Source organism: Polyodon spathula, chromosome 2 (genome assembly GCF_017654505.1).
Source record: "Polyodon spathula isolate WHYD16114869_AA chromosome 2, ASM1765450v1, whole genome shotgun sequence".
Taxonomy (NCBI): domain Eukaryota; kingdom Metazoa; phylum Chordata; class Actinopteri; order Acipenseriformes; family Polyodontidae; genus Polyodon; species Polyodon spathula.
Window position 1 is genome coordinate 11,673,866 of NC_054535.1, and position 8,379 is coordinate 11,682,244.

General features: G+C 35.0%; 1 long non-coding RNA gene across 1 annotated transcript; it reads right to left on the reverse strand.

Annotated features, from left to right (window-relative positions):
• Positions 1-835: 835 nt before the first annotated feature.
• Positions 836-8,195, reverse strand: LOC121327587. Its single transcript, XR_005951580.1, has 4 exons — positions 7,952-8,195; positions 5,017-5,100; positions 2,377-2,504; positions 836-2,060 (listed from the first exon to the last, which is right to left on the reverse strand). It is a non-coding gene; the product is annotated as an uncharacterized LOC121327587 (long non-coding RNA).
• Positions 8,196-8,379: the final 184 nt, after the last annotated feature.

The following is an 8,379-nucleotide window of genomic DNA, read 5'->3' on the forward strand; positions in this document are numbered from 1 at the left end:
CCTCAACTAGTTATTAATTTAATTTTCCTTGTCAGGGTATGAATACTTTTGAATTATCATTTTTGGAGTTTTGCAAAAAAATTGCTGAGATAAATAATTGGACATCTAGACATCTATTTCTTGTAACTTTTTTTTCCATCATCCACAAAAGCAAAACCTTTGCTACTAAAGATTTGTCCTACAATTATTAGTTTTTGTCAAGAAATTTCTAGAAAATATACCGTATGTATACTTTCTAGAAATTATATATATATATAAAGAGGCAACAATTCTGTAATTTTAAAATAAACATCCACGTTCCTTTTAGATTTTTGTTTTATTAAAATGCATACTTTACAGTTATTACAAAATTGATATATACACAATTTACAACTCAACATACAAAAATACATTTGTTTTAACAAGTACATTGTCCATGTATTTACATTTCATTTAGGCATAGTTAATTATAAATCTGCGATACAGAACTTAAAAGTAATGAAGGTACAGATTTACTAATTACATAAAAAAATGTATATACATTTTCAGCACATTTCAGTGCTAAACAGCAATCCAGTGAAAGAACTTGGGTTTACAAACACAAATGACACAAAATTAGAACAAATATATATATATATATATATATATATATATATATATATATATATATATATACACACACACACACATCCATAATGATATATAGTGATAATGATATATAGTTATTATTATAATGAAATTTGGGTCCGTGTTACCCCTATAAAAAAAATTTCGTAAATCGACAGTTCTACATCGTGAAAAAAAAAATATCCGTTAAATGTCACAAAATTACCAAAATCCTGTATAACAAGAATGTATAACAGTGTTTAAATATCATTTCTGTGCGGTTAGTTTGTAGTTTTATAAGTTTGTAGTTTTCTTTTTTCACAAAAAAAGGTTTTAAAGTGTCAGAAATTGCCCCAGATGTATTTGGTTCTTAAGATCTTGAGTAATGGAAATACCATTACTAAGAAAGGCCACTGTATGAAAACCATGCTAGATGTACGAACTGGGTAAACAGAAAAAAAGTAAGAATACATTATAATTTTTACTGCAAGGTCTAGAGGGTAATATTGTAATATTTCATAGTGTTCTCACATTTCAATTAGTTTGTAAAGTTTTGAAATGAGCTCCATATCAGTTCTCAATAACAGCTAGTTCTTTACGTTGGTGCATCTACCAGATGTCTTGCTTCTTTTCATATGTTGTACACTGAAGCACAGACTATTTTGACTGCAGTTAATGCTTGTTCTGTTGGTGGTATAATGTACACAATGTCAATCTTTTTGATGTAAGTGACTAAAGAAAGTAGAATTTAGAGGTTTTACATGAGAATTATTTCAAACTTGTTTTGCATGAAACTAATAACCTGCAGTATTTTTGTTGATTCCAAAACAATAGTGCCAAAATTATAGGTAAACGTTATATTCATTGAGATCATTTTTTTGCATAAATCATTATAATGTGTGTTATTTAAAATCCTATACTTTGTAACTAATATACATTTGCTGTACATGGAATAAGGATTATAACATTATTTGATGCCCTCTAGACTAATTACAGTTCAATGTTTGGCCTATGTTAGGTACATAAACTTAGGTTATTATATTAACAATTGTGTGATGTGTTTGAATTTCCTATACTTCTCAAAGTATATGTACTAGGATGATGTTCTAGCTACTATGAAACTGACAGCAAATGTGAACATCTGAACACAAATCTCTCCGTTCTTAAACAATGTGATCGATAAACCCAGGAGCTTTCAGCAGTTGGAATAATAATGTAAACTTTGTCACGGTAAGCTGGCTAAACTCTTGTGTGAACAGTTTTAGCACGTAGGGGAGCTCCAGAGCAAGACCTTTATCACTGTCAAACAGCAAGTAGCACCAGACTTTAGGGTCAGATGGATATCTGAAACATTATATAGGGCACAAAGCAGGAGTCATGAAGGGGCAGGACTGGACCTCAGCAGGGAGGACTGCATAGACTGATGTGTTCACAGGTTCTTCCCTCATTCCCCAATCAAATTTCATTCTTGGTGGCTGTCCAAAAATAATGAAGAATTAATAATCACAGTAAAATCACCACACATTCATAACCATTAGACACACTTAGACGGATAACCATAACTGTAAAATGCTTCTTATTAATATGCTATGCAACTAAAACAAAGTTGTGCATATTAAAGGATTTGAAGATTTAACTCTAAGCAGTAACACTTTTAATCCAAATAGATTAACTATTCGCATTCCCAAGAGCAGAGTTGAGCTATTCTACAGAACTGGTGCACCAAGTACAGTATAATCCTTGCCCAATACAGATTTTTTTGAAGCAGTGTGTACACATAGAAACACTTACCCAATTTTTACTCTGTTAGATCTTTCTGTTGCATAACTTTTGTCCTAGGGCTTTAATGGGGGCACTTTAGAGGAGCTGGCAACACAGTAACTCCTAACAAACTCTGGTGTGACAGCTGGTAGGCTTGGCTGAAAAGAAAGGTGGTACAATGTTAAATCTTCAAAGCATCACTGTCACACAATCAGATGCTGAGAATTGGTATGAATTGCAGGATAAGCTCAACAAGTAAGCAAAAGGTTTTCAAACATGCATTGCTAGAATGAGGTCTTATATAATAGGCTTGTTTACTATACGTTCATTTTGATGGACCCTTCCAAGTGTAATGTTTGTTACATGTATTGCTGTTCTGACTCAGGTTGCACCTAGCTCCCTGCTTTCTATTGTGCATGCAGAAAAGCCCTAGCTGAGTGAAACACAGCATTAAACTAGTACAACTCATAGTTTGCAAAATCTCCAGCTTTATTATGATGTACTGTGGCAAAGTGGTTAATAGTGTCCAGGTGCAGGTGATCAAAGGACAGACAGACAATTGTAATCCAAAGGGAAAAGGTTTGTTTTTATTTGTTTTTGTCCAGTGCCCGATTGCGAAACAAACAGTAAATAATAACTCTGGTAAGTAATACAGCGGCATGTATTACTTACGTTTATAATCCCCAAGATGGTCCTGAAATAATATGGTCTTGTTATTGAATACCCACATTAAAAACAAAACACACATACAAGTCCCTTTATTGTGTGAATTAGTGATTGTGGTACAACACAATTTACTGTGATACTGATACTGGCAAGGGCTCTGGAACATGTTAGCTGTCTAGTGATACAAGTAACAAAACACTCACTGTGTTTCACACACAAACATAGGTCCTTCTGGGTCACTTTACAATAACCAAAACGAAGGTACAGATAACACTGCTTCAACCCCTATTTATACCGTCACTCATGACCCCTTGGTAAACGATTGTTGCCGCTCCTCCAATCCGCGGCTGCCACATCAATTCCCTTCCAGGTCAATGAGTTAGGGTACCGAAGCTCCGCCCCTTTTCTACATGACTGACTTCCTTTTCACCCTCGAAGTGTCAGGCTAAGTAGTCCAGAGTACTCTGTTCCCATTACTTAGTGCCCTCAAAGGTCGGGAGGGAGATTTACCACCAAGAATCACCTTGTTAACTAATTAAAGTGTATCACTTAATTCACATGCAAGGTTCACTGTTTTGCTATTGTAGCATACTGTGTGGGAAACATAATGGGGGAAGTAGTTATTTGGTTATAACAATAGTTAGCTGACAGTTTGTGGAAAACAAGAGTTCTTTTTGGTTTTTAATAAGGAAAAAGGCAATATATTTATGATTTGTTAGACAGAGAAGTACAGGAATGATTAAGCTGAGCTCAGATGTGATAGGCTACTCTACTAACAGATGGGAGCAGAATGTGTTAAAACAGTAAAAGGTAGTGCTAATTGCAGTTGTTGCAGATGCCACCTATGTTCAGCAGGCAGCTTTAGCAGATAGTGTATATTTTATCATTGATTTAATTACTTAAATAAGTTAATTTAAAAAAAGGAATGAGTAAAATGTCAGATCACTCGTATCATTTTAGGGATTAGCATTTACATAATTAGTAGTAATTTACATTTATCCATTTGTATAAAGTGAGGTCATGCAATCTGAAGTATATGCCAAAATCATGTTCCAGGCTATATCCCAAAAGTAAGTAACATCGATCATGCCTTCAGCCAACACTGTACTAGAAATCCTTAAATAGAAAAGTGTGTTTTTGTTATAGGCGTGAGTTTTGTCTTCCCTATTCAAGTGAAGTAGCTGAAGATCAGATGAGCTATTCAAAGCTGCTCTGCTAAGACAGATTAAAGAGCTCAAAAGGCTAGACTGGAACATTGTTAGGGAAATTAAATTGTTTATACAATTGTATGAATATTTTTTTTTTTTAATTTTAATCAGTTATGGTATATGCAAGTCAAGTGATCAATCCAATAGCAAACACGCAATGTGAAAGATAAGGTTTCAGACTTCTTTGTGTGTTACATGGAGGCTGAATTTGATATTGAGGTCAGGTCTCCAGATAAAACCTAATTCTGTACTGCCAGTAGCAGATATAGTAATACAAGTCCCAGATCATTCATCCCAATGCACATGGTGTCTCATACAGTCCCTAATGTCACAATATTTACACTGCATTATTGCCCACTATCCCCTGGCCAAACATGAGGGAGTATATAAAGTCTGCTTGAAGAGCTGCTATCCATTACCACTATAAGCAAGCTGGTTATTAGAATACCATCATATATCCTGCAACTATTTCAGAGATGGATTCGAGATAACGTAGATATTGTTTTCTGACTAAAAAATAAACGTGATTGAATTAACTACTGGCTCACATGTGCCATAGCAATTGATTTACATTGTTGTTTGCCATTGTAAACATGGTTACAATTGATTTACATTGCTGTTTGCCATTGTAAACATGGTTGCAATTGATTTACATTGCTGTTTGCCATTGTAAACATGGTTGCAATTGATTTACATTGCTGTTTGCCATTGTAAACATGGTTGCAATTGATTTACATTGCTGTTTGCCATTGTAAACATGGTTGCTGGCATCAATAAAAATATCTAAGCCACTTACCGTTTTTTCCGTTAACATCCTTGGCAGTCCAAAATGAACCTCTTCAAGAAACGCTGTATGTGCTAGACCTCGTCTTCCATTAACCTAACAATGAAAACAATAACAACAATAAAAACAATAAGCACACTTGTATACAGCTGTACACATATAGCATACATTCGAATTTGGACAGCAGTATAGTACGCAGTTTCATACAACCACCTTTAAGAAACAAATTGTTACCAACAAGGATTTTGAATGAAAAAACAAAGCTGAACTTTCCTATTATCGTATCAGTGCTATATAATCAGGCAGAGCTATATAAATCAGGCAGAGCTATGTAACGTGCTCTGTTACAGTTTTGTATGGTTTTAATTTCCCATGCCAGTAAGTGTATGCACTTTAGACCCTTTTGCAACCCCTGGTGCCTTTGAATGAATCTTGTATTCTACATAGTGCTGTATGGAAGGGGGGGGGGGGGGGGGGGTTCACAATAGGATCTTGTTTTCCAGTCTTGCTTAATGAACAAATCTGATGAAGAAGAATTAATCCACAATCCTAAACACTTGATTTCCGTTGCCTATTCCTGTCATGTACAATGGTGAGGAGGCTGCTTGTTCTATTACAGAAATATACTTTGAATAGCCTACACAGGAATCTGCCCAACCAAGTTCTGTAATAACCCCACCAAATTAAGTAAAAAATGCCAGCAAAAATTACCCTAAAATAATAAACAAAATAACTTTTATTAACTAAAAGCAGACAGAAATCTGAAATTAGTCTAATGTTGCATGCAAATAAATGACACTACTGTAAACAAGCTAGTTTTCAACACTAGGAAAATAATTCCTGATTTGGTCTTTAACTGATGATTTCCATCATACAAACCTTCTTATACAGAACAAATGATATGTTGATTCCAATTTTAAAATGAAATCCATTCACAGGAATGTCTATCCATAGCTTCTAAAAACACTCATAGGATTATAATGCAAATCAACAGAGATCACAACACTGATAAATATGGGGCCACAGACATTTGTGTGACATCAAAGCTTGCACTTCTCTCACAGTCTTAGCCTTAATAAATAATTTACCCTGTATGAATCTCTAATGGCTTGAATCAGCTCTGTCCACATGCCAACTTCAGATCAAGGAAAACCAAACATTACTCAACCTTGCCATTTTCTGTAATGCCAAATATGGGATATTGCCTGGTAATGTGTATATAACTGGTTATCAAGGTTGACCCCCAAATTTATATTATATAACTTCCTAGGCTTGTAGAGTACACTGGTTTTAACATGATGCATTATAACAACACAGGCAGATCATTAATATTCTGCACATTGTGGGCAAAGTTCCATGCCTATTATAATAGAGTGCAATGCTTTACAGTCAAATGACCAAAGGACACTGAGCATAAACAAAGCTACCTTTGTGATGTCAGAATGGGGAAACATCCAAACTGAATGTATAATTGCTAGTCTCAGCACAGAATGGAAATACAATGGAAAGTCTCTGAAGGAGCCTTGTTTGACTAAAACTGCTTTCTGACACCCTTGATAATGGAACTATGACTAAAGTTGCCTTGCCATACTGTTGCACTTTCAATGAAGGAGGGAAATGTCAAATCACAATACAAAGTCCTCCTTTTAAGAACTAGTGAATGCAAAGCGGAATCTAGTTTCTCATAGGTTATACTGTTTTCTTTAAGTAATTTACTGAATAGCCATTGCATAGGATGAACAAAGAAAAACACACTAGAAGATTCGTTAAATTGTAAGTTATGTATCATTTTCACTGATAGGCGAGCCAATCTAAACAAGGGAAATAAAAGGCTCTGTGGCATGATTCATATTAGTTAAGCCTGACTTTGTGCTTGTGCAACCGTGTGTCTGCTTCCTTGACTGATTTCAAATAGTTTTATCTACAGTACATATTACCGCAAATGTTTTGGGAAGAATTCATCTCCTTTGTGTCCTTGATCTAAAGCAGGGGTGTCAAACTCAGTTCCTGGAGGGCCGCAGTGCCTTCGTTCCATCTGACCTCTCAGTTACTTTATTGGTGTCATTGTTTGATTAACTGGACACATTTAACACTTCTCTTTAGGCCTCAACATGTTTCATAGGTAGTGTACCTTGAATCAAGTGATTTTTTAAAAACGTCGACTGTAAAGGACCTTGAGAAATATTAAATATGTCAAATTCAACAAATAATTAAATCAATTATGTTGATGAAAAGCAGACAGACAGATCCCCAATGTCTCATTACAGTACAGTCAAACTCTCACCTTCTGGTCTAGATTTTGTATATTGATTAAACATATGAACTGATGATCTGATTGGGCCAGGTTTAAGGAAATAAGGAAATCACAGAAAGACACTAAGTCAACCCAAAGCACAACACATTACAAAGCAGTAGGCTACATTAAAAAGATAAATAAAACTAATTATTGGAGCACTAAGAATTATTTTACACCATAAATTAAAAAAAAAAAAAAACGTACAATTTCAAAGCAATTGACTATTTTCAAGATGATTTCCTTGATTACTTACTTGATTACTTACTGTATAAGTACATGTTACATTATGAATTAATGCGAGTGGTTCTTTTTTTATTGCTTTACTCTGTGCTAATGTGAGCAAAAACAATTAGTGAGTAATTGCAGTAAGTACCATATGAAGTTAGACAGCAAAATCTTTTAATTGTATCTAAAAATCTAAGGAATTTTAATTTGAAGCTACTTGCTGTTCTCTTAATATTTCCATGTAGTTTTCATTAAACTGTACTCATTTGTCACCGGCAAATTATATTTGTCCAATTAGTTTATTTTTACATAAACAAAAGGGGAACACTTTTCAGTTTAAGCAGAAGTGCTTTATTTATTTGCTTGTTACTGTCTAATAAATAACAAACAGTACAATTAGACGATACAAAAAAACAAAACACTCACAGTTATTTTGCACTCATCTTTCAGCAGTTCTCTCTTAACCATTACAAAGGAACAGATCACCTAGCCACGTCCTCTTTTGTACCGTCAGTCACGACCCCTTGGATAGCGAGTGCAAACGTTTTTCCTCCAATTCGAGGTTGCCACATCACTTTCCCTCTGGACTTGGTGTATCGTAGCTCCGCCCCCTTTCAAGATGGCCAACTTACACCTTTCCCTGGAATTGTCTGGCCATCCAGCCAGGGCACTCTGTTTCCTTTATGAAGCAACCTCACAGGTCGGGAGGGAGATTTATAACCAATATTCATTCTTTCTCTGTCAGTTACCCACTTACATTTATCCTGTAAAAGACAGAAGATATGATTATGGAGCGTATGAGCCTATCCAGTCAGGTGGGTTTTGTGCTCCTACTGTAAACCGCACAGCTCTCA